At 39.4% G+C, this 15,201-nt stretch overlaps 1 protein-coding gene across 19 annotated transcripts in view; it reads left to right on the top strand.

The window, feature by feature from the left end:
- EPB41L2 (erythrocyte membrane protein band 4.1 like 2) overlaps window positions 1–15,201 on the top strand; it is a 248,869-nt gene that overhangs the window by 24,565 nt on the left and 209,103 nt on the right. The window contains exon 2 of one of the 19 annotated variants that reach the window (XM_034765660.1): window positions 6,395–6,536. The exons of the other annotated variants lie outside the window; for them this stretch is intronic. The gene's annotated coding sequence lies outside the window, so the exon portion shown is untranslated. The remainder of the gene's footprint in view (window positions 1–6,394; window positions 6,537–15,201) is intronic. 19 annotated transcript variants of the gene reach the window in all.

Below are 15,201 nucleotides of genomic sequence, written 5' to 3' on the forward strand. Positions count from 1 at the left end.
CACTCTTTCCTCTAAATGAGGAGCTATTTCTACTGACCTCAGTTTCTGAGCTGGAAAAGCAATTCCATAGGCAGCATTTATTTCTCAAGAGGACGTGGTTGGTCACATGATAAAATTATCTTTGGTGCTGACAGCCCTAAAGAATTGGTTGCTATGCAAAAACTCTGCTCGAGTTTTAGCAATTAGTACTTTTTTTTTTTTTTTTTTTTTTTAATTGAAAGGTCTTCCTCCTTTTCAACTGAGAACCTTGGTATTTTTCTACCTGGATTTCTAGTATGGTACAGTTACTTTGATGTAGCTTCTTGTTTGAATTATGTGTTCTAAGTAGTTGTCTGCTTTGGTTTTTGGTATGGTTACTGAAGTCCATTTGCCTATAGAAGACTGTTTTGAGGAACCAATCAGGTAGGAAAATCTTTCCTCAAGTTCTGTTGTACAAGCCTAGACATCCTAACTCTTCTTGGTTTTTCTTTGTAATGGAAAGAGAATACTATGTAAAAGACTTCCTAGACAACACTGTTTTAGTGTTTACAGGAATTCAACTTGTGAGGAGGCAGCAAGCTCCTCACTAGGAGGAATGAATGCTGGCAAACCCTGTATAATAGGGAATAATCTCACAGCAACTCTTACTTTTATTTGTTCATTTTCCCTCCCCCCTGTCTGACAGGGAAAAACACATCCCTGAATCTGGACTAGTATAATATAACTGGGGAAAAGCCTAATTTCTTAGTTAACTTCTTTTGAGGACTATAAAATCTGGGGTTTTTTTGGGCATGTCTCTTGATTTATCTGGGTTCCATCACACTGCCTGTAAATTAACCATTAGAAATCCATTACAACCACTGTACTGTTTTCCTTCAAGTGGTTATTCTTGTTGTATCTAATTTTATACTATGCTATCAGAAGTAAACATTTTGTGTCCAAATTTACTTAGCAAATGAGGGGGGAAATGAAAGAATACTAGTGTGTGGCAAAATCTTATAGTTTTTAATATATATTTTTGTTATGTTGTAAATGCAAACATGTTGTTTCCCTGTTTCTATTCACAGCTGATGGGTTTTTTGTGCTGTTCTCCTAGTTTCATGTGAGATGTTTAAGGAAAACTTCAAGGTTGGCAAGCAGATACTTTCTGAATAATGTTATGAAGCATAAAAAATGCCTCATTGCAGGAAACAAAGGGGGTTTGCAGTCTAACCTTTGGCTCATACTCTACTGTATTGTGGCTTAGTGCTGTGCCAGACATTTGAGTCAACCTAACCATCTATGATCAATAAGCTGCTGTCTTGTTTCCTGTAGATAGTTTTATTTCCTCTTATTTGCGTAAGCCATTTTAATGTTTAAAACATTTTAACTGTTTATAAAGCACAGTAAAGAAATGATAGAACACCCTTTACAAGGTTGCTCAGTTGCCGTAACTGACTTAAATATTTACACAAATGCATTATAAAAGTTAATACTAAACTTGCATGTATACATCTCTCCTTCATACTTGTGCATCACTGCACTCATTCCCAGTGACATCCCCAATTTTTTTTTTAATTTGCCAGAATTTCTTGCAGTTAGTTATTAAAAATAAATAGCTTGGGCACATATCAAATGGTAGGCAAAAATAAGAAATACTTCTTTATGGCAGATTGTACTTTAAAGGCTATTACAATTAATGTTCTTATTCCAAGAATATAAAGACTGAATGCTGAAGTGGTTATGTAGCTAGGTTTCAAAATATGATAAACATAATTTATTTTTTTTACAAATTCTATATCCGTTTTTGAATTGTGAATGCAGTAGTGGGGTGATTGTCTTGGTCAGAAGAAATGTATTCAAAAATGAGTGGCATTACAGCAGTTTTAGATAATGTAGCTAATTTACTGTAATAAGCTGTTTTTCTTCCTCAGTTAGTTTGAAGAAAATGGGAGATTTGATTTGTACTTAATTTCCTTTTTCTTATCCTGAAAATGAAGCAACTATGAATTAAAGCAACCTAAATCATATTTGAGTTGGAAATGTAAGGAAATTCTATGAGCAGATGTGTAGCAGAAACTGTTCAACAATGACAAGTTTCAGAGAAACAGCCGTGTTAGTCTGTATCCGCAAAAAGAAGAACGGGAGTACTTGTGGCACCTTAGAGACTAGCATCCGAAGAAGTGGGCTGTAGTCCACGAAAGCTTATGCTCTAATAAATTTGTTAGTCTCTAAGGTGCCACAAGTACTCCCGTTCTTCTTTTTGTTCAACAATAATTGAAATGCATTGGAAATGTCTTTTGGAAATTTGTTTGAGAAGTTTCAGAATGCTGCATGCATGAGTTCTGCGTTTTCAGCCTGCGGGAACCCTCAGTGCTTTATATATTGTGTCTATAAGAACGTGTGCATGCAAAGTATCATGCAGTGGAAACTATCTCTAGTTTTGCTCAGATTACAGCCAATTGGATAACTCTGCTAAACATTTTACACTTCTTTGGAGGAAGAGAAATTTTTGGCTCAAGGGTCAGCAAAGGAATTCTGAGTAGGGCCATGGGATTTTTTTTTTTTTTAATGGGCATGCACAGGAGACTGACCTCTATTTTTAATCCAATAGATTTTTCACCACACTTCAGATAGTTATCTATAATACATGCTCTGTGTGTGTGAGACGGTGCAGGGGCACTACCAACAAAAATTAATTCCAGCTCTGTTTTCCCCCTCTCCTTACTGTGAGGAATTGCTGCTGGAGAGAAATTGGAGAGTGTGCCGGTGAGAAGGCAGGGCTCACCACAAAGATCTGAAGGAATCTCAGAATGAAAAATCTTGTTTGGTAACCAATTTCGATTTATGCTGGAAACCTTCTGTTGAGTCACCTCAAAGCTTTGTAATGTGGTATTGGTGTTGCCAACAGAATGGTACTGGGATAATGATTCCCCAGGGTTTTTTAATATATTAGAAATATTTGAAATGCTGCTCTCCCTACTTTCTTCCTTTTTTCCTTCTGTCCCACTGAAATATTCAATAGCACAAAAGCATGTTAATGTTGGTATGAGACTTTTAAACATGCAGTAATGAGTGCTGAATGGCACAGTGTGGAGTTGCTCTAGCCTTTCACCTCTGGAGACCCAAATTCACATGCTTGCTAAAGTCACAAGCTTACTGTGTAGTCAGTTTTTATATTGACTAGATTTCCCAGTTTCTTTGGCTATCATTGACCAAGCGGTACTGTATCATAATTTTTCTTCTATCACAATCAAACACATTTCAAGTTGACTTCTGATCTTCAGTCCTACAAAATTGAAAAACAAAGCCAAACTGTAACCCTCAAAACACATGTATTGCTGAAGGACTGCATAATTATATAGTCTTTATCCTCATCATTTTGCTCCCTAACTACTCCTGTTCTCATCTCAACTTAGTCTGTATGCTGTTTGGGGGCAGAAACTCTGCTTCTTCCCCTTTTTATTTTCTTTTTGTGCTCCTCCGAGGGTATGTGGTTCTTCAGTTTAATTGTCAGTAATATGTCCAGGTCATAGTGGCTGGCAAGAAAACATAATGCCAAAAACTGGGGTACAGAGGATCTGTGTACATCTAACATCTGTGAGAGAGGGTTTTTATTGGCTCCCTCCTTTCCTTCCCATGGCTCTGTCATATATGCTTTGTATTAAAATTATTATTTTGTGACTCCTTACAAAAACAGTGTTTACATTTGGTTCTAAGGTCCAGCTCTCAGCCTCATGTAAAGTGTTTCATATGGTTGTAATAAGAGATGGAGGATCACTTAAGAATTAATGAAGACTATAATTGCTGACTTTTAAAACTGAAGAGGGGTATAGAAAACATTGTTTATTTGATGATTAATCTTATAGGGATCTTCATGGCACATGTTCAGTTCAGCAACAAATATTGCTTATAGATTTCAAGGGTTAAAAATAAGAGCTGTTGTGTAGATGAGTTTCTAAGGCTATGTCTACACTACACAGCTTTTAGTGACATGGCTGTGTCGCTACAGCCGTGCCACTAAAAGTCGTGCAGTGAAGCTGCTGTTAAACTTCCACCTCCATCGAGAGGCATTTGCGTTGTCGGCAGCAGAGCGCTCCTGCTGACAATGCACTGTTCACACCTGCGCTTGTCGCAGCAAAACTTTTGTCTGCAGGGGTTAAACACCTCTGAAAGACACAACTTTTGTTGATCAATTGCCAGTGTAGACATCCCTTCCATTTAGGCTAACAGGATTATTTATCTTCATCTTCACTTTGATCATAACCTTGTACAGGTAGCTATAGTATTTTCATTTAAAGCTTGTCGAGGATTCCACTTCTAAACCCACTTGTTGAATCGTGGTAAATACGGAAGAACCCTTTGCTAGAGCTTCTTCTGATTGCCAGGCTTGTATCAAAAGGATACTCCTTAAGTACACTGTGTGAATGTGAGGCAGCATTGGTGCACTTGTGGAAATTTTGGAAAGCGAACTGTTTGGAGAGGAGAGACGAGTTCTTAACTGAAAATGAACAGTTCCTAAATCAATTTGTCCCACCAAGAGTGAACTGCAAAAGAGTGGAAGGGGAGAAAAAAGATTGATCAGTGTCTTCCCCAAATTAGGTAACTTGTGAGATTTTGCAGTATCCTTGAATATTATGCAAATTCTGTCATTGCACACATTTACTATCTGTGTCCCTGTAATTCCAAAAGCATGTGAGTTTTGTTTTATCCTTTGTGGAGTATTAAGTTGACTTTGCTGAGTGTTTCATTAAGCAACTAAAATCTGTACCACAACTTACTAGATGACTCAAAAGTCTTACTTCCTCATGTTTTGTTGCAAACCAAGGTACTTCTTTTTTCTCCAAGTTACAGGATGATTTTGCCAATGAGGAATATAGCAATGACAGTTCTCTAGTTGCAACTAAATATCAATTCCATTTCGGAAAAAAAGTTGTTTAGCGCTCAGAGTTCAATATGTCCACAAGTTCTATACTCTTTTTTAACAATAAATGACCGATGACTTCTCTGCTGCTATGGAGACTAACTCTCATTTGAGAGCTATCTTTTTCTCCTAAGCCTTTTAAAATTAGAAAACGTGACATTTTACGGAAAATTGTCTTGATTTTTCTGATTCAGAATTTTATGTAAGGAGACAGCTTCCGTTGCTTGACACCTATTCATAACGCTGGCGTTTCCATTTTCTTTCTCCTAGCGTATTAGGCAAGAGAATCGATTGGCGTCTGAAATTTGGTGCTCTTCCTGGGTCACTCATCTCATGTCCGTGAAGCTGTGTGGTTGGTTTTAAAAGGAGAAGGGGGGGGAAAAAAAAACTTCCCAAACCCTAACCTTTGAAACTCTAGTGTTTGGCATGGATTGTTTCAGAAATAATACTGGCCATCAACTTTTTTTTATTTTTGAAAAGTTAGCCTACTAAGCTGTTCTGTTTTACTTTCAGCTTTCTTAATATTCAAAACTTATAATACTTCTATCTTGTAGGTAAGTCATGACTCTGGACTACAGAAATTAAACTGTCCTAATTTGGGACTGAATTTGTAAAGTACTTGTATGAGGTTTCTACTATGAAGCAAGTTAAGTCAGCATGGAATTGTCAAAGAAGGTGACTGGGTCTGAGTTAATCTGTGATTGGTGAAGAACTGATGCTAGCAAGTGTTCTGGGTTGTATGGTTGGCATCTGTAGTCTGTTTTCAGAATTGCTTTGAGGTTTATCCGAAGTTCCTCAGTAGCCTGAATTTGCCACAAGCACTGTTATAGCTGAGATATGCTGTAAAGCAGCTTGTGTGCAGCTGAATCAATATTAGCATTGTGAGGTATGGCAGCAGGCATACCTCTCAACCTGCCAGGGCCCAGATGTGGAATGTAATTATAACAAGTACCTAGAATGAAGGACATAACAATAATTCATGTACGAAACTAAAAATGCTGTGGGTTTTTGTTCCGTACTTCAGATGTGTGACACTCCTCCAGAGGAGAGGGCTGAATTTTATGTGTAAGTATGGTCCATGATTTGGGTCATAAATTCAGGACTTTATACCCTAAAATGCACAGTGGAATACCCTCCAATATCTGGAGGCTTGCACAGATCTCAAGATGAGAATATGCTTAGTTCTTACATAATGGTAACTTAGTTATTTGTTAGTTACTTGTCATATTCAGCATTAGTCAATGAGAATCTGCTTCTCTTTGTCTTTTCCCCCTCCATACACCCCCCCCATGTCTGCTTTGGTGTGTGTTGGTTTTTTTTCCCCTTTGCATTTCATAATCTATAGTAACTTCCAACCTAATGTGCTTCATTCTGACCACCTACCCTGATTCATCCACTAACATATCTAAATAAATAAATAAATTGACTTTGAAGATTTCATCACTGTTAATTTTAAAATTGATGCTCCAATCAGATTAATAGATGACAGTGGTGTTTGCCCTCTTGTTTCAGACTGTTTGCACGTTCTGGCAGATGTCACTGCATTGGTTACTTTTGAAGGGTTGTCACTGCTGCTGTGAGATCCAAAAACTTACTACTTTTTCAAAATGAAAAACACCAAAGAGGTCTAAACATCTGAAGGCGTAGTAATCTGGTAAGGCAGAAGCAGAAATTCTCATGGCTTATGTCCACATCACTCCAGATTTTATTGTAAAGCTATGGCAAGTTATCACCTCTTCCCTCTTCCCAACATCTGCAGCAACTATTGCTAAAATATCAAGAACATGCTGCTTATGTTGATGAGTGCCCGGTGTTGACAAGGCAGTCTTTTTTAAACTGAACTGCTTGACTATGGGTAAACACACACATTGTAAAAAGAATTTCCTGCATATTTGAAGTCAAGTAACACTTGCCCAGACTTCCAGGAGTTAATTGCCTATCATCATTTCTGGTTTCTTGTACTTTGTCCTAGTGTTGTGCAATCTGGAGTCTGCTTTAGTATACGTTGCAGTAGTTGCAAAAAGTGACTGATAGGCCACATTTAGCTGCAGTTTCCCTGGAATTATTTGACTGTGGGGTATAAATTGGAATACACCAAAACAGAAGATTCAACATGTGGGAACAAGATTAAAAACCTATCTATAGCGCTGTCTGGGAGCCCATTGAGAGCTATGGGTAGGTAAAGTGAGGAAGCATTAGTTTCTATTTGAAGAGTCCCTTTTAGCTTTCCTTCTGCAGTTGCTCTGCAAAAGGATGTCACCCTTTTCCTTAGCACAATCTTAACTCTCCAAAGGCAATCTTAGCTCACCAAGCAGCTTTTATTTCAAAGACTGAGAATAAATTTATGTTAAAGCAGGCAAGGGTTTCTGAAGGGTAGAGAGAAACTACAGGTTCTTTGAGCTCCTGTGCATGTGAATCCTCCTAAGAGATCAGACTCCCCCCCCCCCCTCTTGGAGTGCCTGCTAGGGGTTGCACCTGCATTCCTCAGGCTCTTGTGTTCCCCCTACCAGGAGCATAAGGGGCAGAGTGACCCCCAACTGCCAGCCAGTTCTTTCAGACAGTCCTGGGAGAGAGTCAGAACTCTTTAGTGTCCCTCCTTCACTTTTAACTAGTTTAGATCAACCTATCCTAATCTAAAACTAATTATTATAGTTTTTGTTTTGCATATATACCTTTGTTTCTTTTGGCCTGTTGGCATGAAAAATAAAAAAAGAGACAGCAGGTTGTAAGTAGTCAGTAACTCACTCGGCTGTCTGTGATATGCCTCAGCCTCACTCCCCAGCTTTGTATTGTCTGCTGTGGAAGAGTGATCCCTCTAGAAGACAGACATAACTGTTTATACTGCCTCAGGAAGAGTCATTTCAAGTGAAGTGTGTGATTTGCAAAGCTTTTTAAAAAACACACACGGAAGGCTAGAGAATCAAGACAATTTGTTTCTCATGGAAAAGACCTCGAGAGTGACTTCAGACACAGAGCTTTGAAGGTGCAGGAGACTTCTGTCATTCCTCCAGTGCTCCAGAGATGAGGGAGATTATATTAAGAGACCTCATAAATCACATAAGAGTCTGCTGCAACAGACTGAGATCCCGATAGAGCCGTCAGAGACCTTTGTTGCCTGTGGGAGGAAAAACAATGCTCGGGACGTTCAGCCCACTGCCATTCAGTATCCCTGGTACCTGCTAAGAAGAGGTCAGATAAGTGGATTCTAAAGGAATCTTTATCAACACAGAAGCAGGTCTCTCACTGGGAACTCTTGTCAATTTCACTGCAGCACTCTGTCATCTAGTGCCCTGGTCAATTTCATTGCTGCTGGCTGCTGCAGCAGTAGGGAAACTCAGTGATTCATCTGTACTGTTGCTTGCAGCCTCAAGTGCCTGACGAACAGTGCCTTTGACCATGGTAGCTGACCAGTGGGAACATCATATTTCAACTAATTTCTCAGCACCAGGGGATTCAGTACCAAAGATCTCCGTTCAGAAGAATTTGGCTTCTTCCTTGGTATTGTCATCTGGAGTGCATTTGTATCCTCTCAGGAATCAGGGCTACTCCAGAGCTCAAATCCCTATTCTGCAGACCTCTCCTGCTTCTTTCTCACCAAAATCTCTGGTACAACAAGATGACAGAATACCTATATTGAAAATTACTATGAGACTTCCTGCTTCTGAGACTCTGGTCCTGTCCTCTCCTAAGCAAGTTATTGCACCTCCTGAGGTAGTCCAGCTGTCAGAATTTTTCTTTACTCTTCAAATGAGTCTCTAGTAGGGAGCCTTCTTCAATACCTAATAGATTCAAGAATCATAAAAATTAATCTTCAAGAGCTACTCAGGCTGAGAATTCACCATATGATTCTCTGTTACCTCTGTAGATGGTAGTACCTTAGAATACTATGTCCTATCTGTATGAATACCAGTCCTGACCATACTTGGATGCCTTGCCACAATCCAAATCATCATTTTCCCTCCTTCCTCTAAGGATGCAGACACCCACAGAGACATTGCCTGCCTATAGCCACCTCAGAAATCCCCAAACTTGGAAACAAAACAGCCTCTGCCCGAGGGCTACAAAAAGGAGATTCAGAATGATCGTTCCCCTGAAGGGCGGTTGGTATCCCCTCCTCATGTGGCTGTCGCTTCTTCTGTGCCTATGACAGTATGCTTTTCAAGAGCTGTCAAACAGGATAGCAGAGACATTACAGATTCCTTTAGAACTCATGTAAGAAAAATCATAAATTGTTTGATATCCTACAACTTTCTACCCAAAATAAATACCCATTAATGAGGCTAGCCTTAAGCTGGCAAAGGAATTGCAGGTGATACTATCTTCTATGCTGGCGACTTTCAAACAAGCAGATCAGAAATATAAAGTTTCTCCTAAAGGGTTCAAGTATTTTATACTACCCTGAATCCTTCATTGTTGGATTTTTCATTAGGAGTAATTACTAAAAGGCTTGGAGAGCTGCACTAAAAGAGAACCCCCCCCCAAAAGGGGGGGGGGTGAGGGAATGGTGGGAGGACCCCTAACTTGTGGGGTGTGTGTCTGGTTGGTTGGTTTTGTTAAATTTACTCCTGCCTCTCTTCAGGTCAGAATTTCCAACTATCAAGCAATGTTGGCCAAATATAGTTACATTGTGGGACAGAGTAACAAGTTTCAAGATAACTTGCTTTTTTTCCTCAGTTCAGAGGAGAGTTTTATTTACTTATTCTCTGAGGGTTTGTTAATTGCTAAAGCCTCATTACAAGCAGCATTTGATGTAGTGGATGCAGGAACATGTATGACAATGAAGGGCAAACGGGTATTGTCATAAGGAGAGAATCTTGGCTGACTGCATCAGGCCTACCTAAATAGGGTCAGAGTCTGGTACAGGACTTAACCTTTTGCAGGTCAGAATCTGTTTAGCTCCAAAACAGATGATACTTTACATTCTTGAAAGGACCCATGAGCTACCTACCTTTAAGAATCTTGGGCCTCTAAGCTCCAGCTTTAAGAGAGTAGTGTAGATCCCAAACTTTCACTAAATGGGCATGTCAATCTTACACTTTTGGCTACTTTTCCCATCAGAGATCCTTCTTTTGAGTAAAGTAGGCAGAGACCAAGATTCCAGAGGAGAAACTCATCACACTTATCCATTACCTTTCCTCCCCTCCCCCACAACCCTGCCTTTCTTTTTTTTCATGGAGACTTGGTTTGGAATAACTACAGACCAATGGATTGTTCAGATCATTTAGGATTATGCCATACAGTTCCAAACCATTCCTCTTCCCCGTCCTTCTTCCCGGTCCCTTTTCAGGACCATTCTCATGAGGATGGATAGAATGCAATAACAGATTCAGTGTTACAATGAGGTGTAATAGAGGTAATTCCTTCCTAGTTCATGGAGAGAGGATTTTATTCTCCATATTTCCTGATTCTCTAAGGTCTGGTCTATACTACCCGCCTGAATCGGCGGGTAGAAATCGACCTCTCGGGGATCGATTTATCGTGTCCCGTCGGGACGCGACAATCGATCCCCAAATCGGCGCTCTAACTCCACCAGCGGAGGTGGTAGTAAGCGCCGCCGACAAAAAGCGGCAGAAGTCGATTTTGCAGCCGTCCTCACAACGGGATAAGTCGGCTGCAATACGTCGAATTCAGCTATGCTATTCACGTAGTTGAATTTGCGTATCTTAAATCGACTCCCCGCTGTAGTGTAGATGTACCCTAACCTTCCTTTTTCACAGATTCTTGACCTTGGATTACTCAGTGCACACATTCATTGCAACAAATTTCAGATAACCCTCGCTTCCATCATACCTTTTCTAGATCATATCGACTGGTTCAGTACATTTGACTTGAAAGATGTATATTTTCATATACAGATTCATTGAGCACTCAAGAAGTTCATCTTGACTCGCTAGACAAGCAAGTGCTCCCATTCAATCTGTCCATGGCATGCTGAGTCTGCACAAAATGTCTATTGGTTGTTGCAGCCCATATTTGTCATGCATGTATATCCATATCTGGACAACTGGTTGATCCGGGGAACTTTGGAAACTCAAGTCACAAACTCTGTTCAGATGGTCCTAAATCTTTTCTCTGGACTAACTGTCAATTTAAAGAAATCAAATCTAGTTTCGTGTCAGACTATCAAATTCATTGGACCTTTTTTTCTGGACTCCAAAACAGCAGGTGCCTTTCTTCCTCAAGAGAGGTTTTTCAGCATCTGCCACTTAATTTCAGACCTGAAAGTTCATCCTTGAAATTCAGTATGTCTTTTTATAACTGTTAGGCCACATGACCTCTTGTACTTGTGTAACACTCTTCAGGAGTCTTGGAATGAGACCACTTCAGTCTTGGATCATATTGGGGTTCAGACAAATATCCCTGCTATGAAAGAGTACGCACCCCTCAACTTAAGTTTTCCCATTTTCTAGGGCCTGGTCTACATCTAAAACTTGTGCTCTTTGTACCAAGAGATAACTAAGTCTTAATCTATGCTGAAAAGTTTTGCCAACATAACTATATTGGATAGAAGTGAGAGGGAGGGGAAAAACACACCCTTAGACAAAAAAGCTATGCTGACAAAACCCCTGCTGTCGATGCCACTATGCTGACAGAAGAGTGCTTTTGTCAACTTAACTAATGTCATTCTGGGAGGTGGTGTAGCTGTACCTACAGAAGAATTCCTTCTGTTTTAGGCTGTGTCTTTACTAGCAGACTCTGCTGGCATAGCTATACTTGCAAAGACTCTGTAGTGTAGACAAGCCTTAAGGGTGTTTTTTGAGGAGAGTTAGTGCTCAACTCCTATTGGCTTTAAATAGGAGTTGGGTACCTAATGGCTTGTCTACACAGGCAATGACTTGTGTCGTCATGGCTCTAAAAAAATCCCACCTCCATGAGGGATGTAGCTACCAGCGCTGGTGCACTGTCTATACATTACAGCGCTGAAACTTGCAGCACTCGGGGGAGGGAGGGTTTTTTTTTTCACACCTGTGAGTGAGAAAGTTGCAGCGCTGTAAAATGCCAGTGTAGACCAGTCCTAATACTCCTGTGTGTCTTTCTGAATCTTCCTTTAAATCATTATCTCCACGCTAATAAGTCATACTAATCTAAAGTAAGGTTTTGACATTCAAAATGCTGTAAATGAGAGCGTTTAGATAAAACAAACTCTCTTGTGTTTAAAACTTAAGGAAAAACTTAAGCAGTTCTGATAAACACTTGAAGCATATATCTGTGTACAAGATGTAGTCTTTCCAGTGAGACTTGGTGGTGCATACAGGGGAGAACTAGATAATGGACTTGCGTAAAATGCTTCTTTCAAAATCCTACTACTTCCAGCGATGATTTAGTGTATGGAAAGTATACTTTAAAATGTCTGGATTACAGATTAAAGGATATTTTAAAAACATTCAAAGATACTTTCTTTGACCTTTCTTAATTTTGAGGATGATGAAGAATGTAGAACTGGAATATGAACATTACATATAGTTTGGTTTTAACTGTCAGATTATCCTTGATGGAATAATTAAAGATGCCTTCTCTTCTGTTAATTAAACTTCTGTTTTGTGATGCAGACTTTGAGGAAGCAGATCTGCTGATTTCAAATGTTAAATAATTATGTAGACTCTTGGGTTTTGAACAGCATCTTCGGATCATTTTAAGGAGGTGGTTCTGGATGGAGTTTTTTAATTTAGTACACTGATACATGGCAATCATTAAAAAGTTCATTAATAAAACCAGTCAATTTGTCTGAAGATGGGTCTTGTCTCCCACTTTCATTTCACGGCTGAAATCCAGGAAGTTTCTGTTACTACAATGCTAAAGAAATGGAAGATTCCACCTGAAATGAAGTGGGACCTTCTGTGTATTACTTTGTCTTCTCCTTTCTCCTGTTAGCTTTGCAGCCTGATATTGTTTTCTAGTCTTTCAAGCTAATGTCACCAGTTTTAGTTAATTGGCTAGAGGGCTTGCTGATAATTAATTGTTGGCTCTATTTCCTCCGAAAAGTAATGGGATCTCCATTAGTCTGGAATATGGGGTCTGGAATCTGGTCTCAAATGTGGGTCTTTCAGTTTGCAGCAAGAAAAGAGGAATGGCCTTGATTTGTGTATAAAAAAAAATACTTTTTGTCTTCCAAAAAAGTGGACTAACAGGACAAATTGTTACACCTCAGAATAGAAATGAAGTTGTGCCAACAGAAGAGTTCAGTTGTTCAAGCAGTCTGAAGAAGAGAGCCTAAAGAGTCCCAAAACAATAACATTTAACAGATATGTAAGGTATTTGGTGTCTTGAAAGAATGAAAAGATTTTGTATCTCTTAGGTTTGAAAACAGAGATTTTTCTTTTGAGTTTAGAATAGTTATTCCCTCACAGTTCTGTTCCACCACTATAGGTTTAGTAAAATCTCAGACCTCCTAGCAACAAGGCGTTGTGAACAATGCCAGTAGTCTGCTGATAACTTTGTGGTGGTTTTTTGATGGGGCAGGCGCTGTTGTAATGCGCTCTTTAAAGAAAAGGCATTCTGTTCTCTAAGTTGTAATATACTAATTAGTGATACATTTGTCTGTGTATATTCTGGGTAGAATATTGGATCTATCAAAGTATATGCAACAACCCTCCACGGGCTGGCTTGCAAAGGTGTAAGCTACAATACAACAGCTCATAAAGATTCTCCTTTACCTCAAATTATTGGAAGCAAAGGTCCTGGGTTTATTCCTGAGACCTGGTGTAATTTCACTAGTGACTGTCCAGTCTGTTTTTGTAATCATGGATGACTTTTATAAAACTAGTTACTGTGATCTGGATGGGCTAGGTAGTAAGATAATCACTTATATTAGATATCTGTTAATAGCAACAACAAAAGTGTTCACATTATTTCCTTGCCATTCAACCATTACTTGTTTAATTTTAAAAATGCAGTGAAATGCATATTTAGTGCATTGCACTGAAAAGTTGACAAACCACTATATCCTTGCAAATGACTTTAAATGAGAATTGTGCATGTAATATGGAAAAACATGTTGCTGTATCAGTTAAAGGCAGGTTTAATCAGCCTGATGTCATAGTGAAAATTAAGTAGTCTGACATTTACTGTGTAATCTTTTCAATAAGATTTATAAAACTAGAATCTTGCTAAAGAAACAAGCATTAATTTGTTTGCATTTAGTATCTAAAATATCTGACCCTTCCTTTGCTGCTGATGTAATTCCACATTCAGAACCATACCAGCCCTTTGGCCATGACACTTGGCAGATTCAGGCACTGTTAATCACTACTAAATAGCTGCATTCATTGTTGGATCTTCTTTATTTGCCAAATGTTTTGTCTCTGTGGCCTTGAGGTAATGGGTGGAGAACAGGCAGGAGCTGTTTACCTTGTAGCCAATAGTCAGTTGAGAATCTATTTGCAATATTCCAATGGGAGCCTAAACTTCTGTCATTGGTATATGTTGATATTTTCAGTTGTCTTTCAACTTATTAAAAATGTCATCATTGAAGTCTCTTTACCTAATGACTCAGGTTGTAATGTATTAGAAAAAAGTAAACTATTTTTTGTAAGCTCTTTCAGGGAGGGTTCCCAAATACCCCTGTTGGCGACAGTTTGAGAGAAGCTGCTTTTTTGTTTTTAAAATGTTTTTGTTTGTTTTATTTTTAAAGCTCAAATAACACCACGTAGTAAGATGAAGAGTATGGTATTTTAAAGATTCCAAAATGCTTTGAATTAGCTTGCTTAATTGCCCCAAAATGTCTCTTTAATAATAATAAACCTATCTGTACAGTAGGCTAACCAGTTAATTGACATATGGCAGTTTCTAAATACGTGAAGGAATTCTTATGCTAACAATGAACAGTGAAGTGTTCTGTTCAGAACCATAAGATCTGCATGTTTCCTAGCGCTGCATTTTTATACATTTAAAGGGTATTGCAAAATCTTAAAGAGCAAATGGCTTTAATATGTACTGATGTACCTCAATAGCCACATACGGGTTTTGTAACCCTGCGGTCTCACATGAGTTGTATAAGTGGATAGATTCTGTAAATTACTGTCAAGCAGTAGTAGGCAGATGTTTGGGGCCTTGCAGGTATGTTTCCTGTTTGGAATAGAAATTGGTGAAGCAGAGTCGGGTATTTTCTTCATACTAGGGTTACCATACGTCCGGATTTTCCCGGACATGTCCGGCTTTTGGGGGCTCAAATCCCCGTCCGGGGGGAAATCCCCAAAAGCCGGGCATGTCCGGGAAAATCGGGAGGGAGGGCTGGGCCGGGGTTGCGGGGCCGGGCGCGCGGTGCCGGGCCGGGGTCCAGGGGCGCAGTGCCGGGCGCCGGGCCGGGGCCACGGGGTCGG

Source organism: Trachemys scripta, chromosome 3 (assembly GCF_013100865.1).
Source record: "Trachemys scripta elegans isolate TJP31775 chromosome 3, CAS_Tse_1.0, whole genome shotgun sequence".
Lineage (NCBI taxonomy): Eukaryota > Metazoa > Chordata > Testudines > Emydidae > Trachemys > Trachemys scripta.